We start from the raw sequence: 2,902 nt of genomic DNA on the forward strand, positions 1-2,902 counted from the left end.
GTGCAAGGTTGTGAGGGTGGGAAGAGGCGGAAAAGATCAGGATAGAGGAGAATGGTCTTGGGGGATGGGAGGGGAGAGGGTTGGAAGTAGCGTATAAAAGATCAAAGCAGTTCTGCGAGCATCATTTTCAGTCAGGCAAGGCGTTCGTAAAGTTGAATACCACAGCAAAAAGCACCCACATAGGATCCCAAAGCTTCACGTTTTAACTAAAGTCAAAGGAAGTCAAACGTTTTCATAGCTGTGCCTTGAAACTAAATAGGAGAAAATAGTCAGTCTTTCAATATATAACCAGTATACCGTATATTACTACTTCACTACAAGATCAGTTAGTATACTGGGGGACCAGAAGCGAAACCGTTCTTGCCTCGCAAGCGAGATGTCACGGCTTCGTTTCCGGGCCGGTGGAAGTTGTTGGACTTCCTAGCCCCCATTAGTCCCTGTTCACCTAGCAGTAAAGTAGGTACCTGTTGTGTCGAAAGTTGCGAATTCGTATTCAGACAAGTTGTTGAGCTTCCAATAACTTGATGACATTCACTACTCTCAGGCTTCTACGCCCTGACTCTTCAGGCTTCTACGCCCTTAACTCATGAGACATAAGGCAAGCATGAACTTAGCATGCTTCCCTGTTGAGCACTGTAAACGCTTGCGCTTCACTCCACACAAGGATGTAGGGGTGCCCAAAAAAAAAAAAAAAAAAAAAAAAAAAGTTAGTATACTATCAATCAAAGTCTTTATGTATTACCAAATCATAACTATGAGAAAAAAATCCACCGATATTGGCTGGTTACCAAATCATCATATACAATGCAGAACATTAACCTTAACGACTGTTTTAGAGCACTAAAATGCACAAGCATTGAGTGACAGATTTGAGGAGTTTTAATAAAGCTTGGAGTTCCAGGACCAGACGGTAGAGTGGACAGAGTAGTTGGTGAGTAGAGTTTGGCTTACGTGACTATGAATTAGATAGTATTTCGAGAGGGGAAGGATTGGGGGAAATGATAGGGAGGATATGATGAGTGAGTGAGGGAGAAGTTGTCAGAGGGTGGCGAGGGAGGGAGTAAAGAGGGAAAAGGGAGGTTGAAAGAGTTAAAGAAAATGGATAATTGGGAGAGGGAGAGTATGGTAATGGTTATTAGTTCATTATATCTTTTATGGGTAAAATCAATACGTGTAACAGCCTCAGAACGTGAGTGCAGTAACTGATCATACAACAGTTCAAAGTGGTAACCATAATAGTATCCGTAGCATTGACTTTCTATATCTGGATCCATAGGGGTTATCTCAGTCGTCGTCATAATTACTGTACTAAACGATTACTGTAATTTAGCTAATCACTGACACAACATTAATTATGTGTAAACTCCTTCCTTTAAATCATCTTTAAAATATCTGTCTAAGTATTATTATTTTTGTAACACTTACTTTTTACTTTTACTGTACCATCAAAACCATTATATCATATGTTGTCACGTACTGTAGATAGAAATTACCAAGGCAATGATCCTGACTGTATGTGTCTGTCCTTTGTTTCACCTTAATACAACCCATCTGGTATTGCTTACCTCACTTATCATATTAATGTAAATCAACTCCACTGTAAAGTATGTACATACTTATAATATAAATGTAAAAAAAATTAATAAAAATTAAATAAAAAGTGAAAATCGTGGTAAAATTCTCACTTTTATTTACCATCACCATGTTACGTGGACTAGCAGATGATAATAAATTTTTGATATATCGTTTTTCTATGTATGCTGGTTTGTTGGTATATACTTCCATTTTTAGTCCATATAACCTGCGTTTCATACCAGCTGGATTCGGTAAATGCCACTGACGCCACATAAGAGGCACGGCAGTTCCTATTGAGGTTCACGGCGCCATCAGCTCGATGAACAGGCTTTGGTGTAATATAACAGAGTCTAGAACTGCTTTTAGTGTCCTTTTGGGTCTAGCCGGTAAGGTTCCCTAGTCACACCCAGTAGGTCGAGGGTTCGATTTCTTGCTGAGGTCGTTGATTATATGTTCAAAGTCCGCATGTTATATGGACTAAAAATGAAGTATATATATATAATTGCCATACCAGCTGGATTCGGAAAATGTTACTGACACCACATAAGAGGCACGGCAGTTTCCCATTGAGGTTCTACGCATCAGCTCGATGGAACAGGTTTTGTGAAATATAACAGAGTCTAGAACTGCTTTAGTGTCCTTGTGGCCTAGCCAGCTTTCGTTCCTTAAGTCACACCCAGTAGGTCGAGGGTCTGATTCCTTTGCTGGTGAGGTCGTTGATTATATATGTATATATGTTATATATATGTATATATATATGTAAACTCGGTCGGAATGGACTTATTTTCTCACTGACTGGGGTTTATTAAAGATTATAAGATGGTAATGGCAGGAAGCGCCTGAGAAAAATCCAACCAGCACAAGAACATTAAATCTACTAACAAAATGAATTGTCCGTGACCGTGGAAGGATAGCGTCTTTGACTGGGATGAATGAGACACACTGTAAAATTTAGACACTTATATTCCTCTCAACACTACAAACACAATCAAATAATGGTACACCAATATGCGCTCTTAACTTGAACTTAAACACTACTCTGGGGAATAAAAGTTATACATGATATAGAAATTATTAGAAACTCAGGCAACAATAAATTTGAAGTATTAAGAAATGTTGCTTGCACACAAAACAGGCCTTAAGGGCTTTCACAAAATAATATCAGTCACTTAGGAAATGGTATTAAAAATAAGAAATTAAATATTCTACAATGAATAGGCCTTTACGGGCTTTCAACAAAATAATATCAGTCACTGAGGAAATGGTAATAAAAATAAAAAATTAAATACTCTACAATGAATAGGCCTAAAAGGGTTTCAACAACATA

The sequence above is a fragment of the Homarus americanus genome, unplaced genomic scaffold (genome assembly GCF_018991925.1).
Source record: "Homarus americanus isolate GMGI-L3 unplaced genomic scaffold, GMGI_Hamer_2.0 scaffold33283, whole genome shotgun sequence".
In the NCBI taxonomy this organism is placed as follows: Eukaryota; Metazoa; Arthropoda; class Malacostraca; order Decapoda; family Nephropidae; genus Homarus; species Homarus americanus.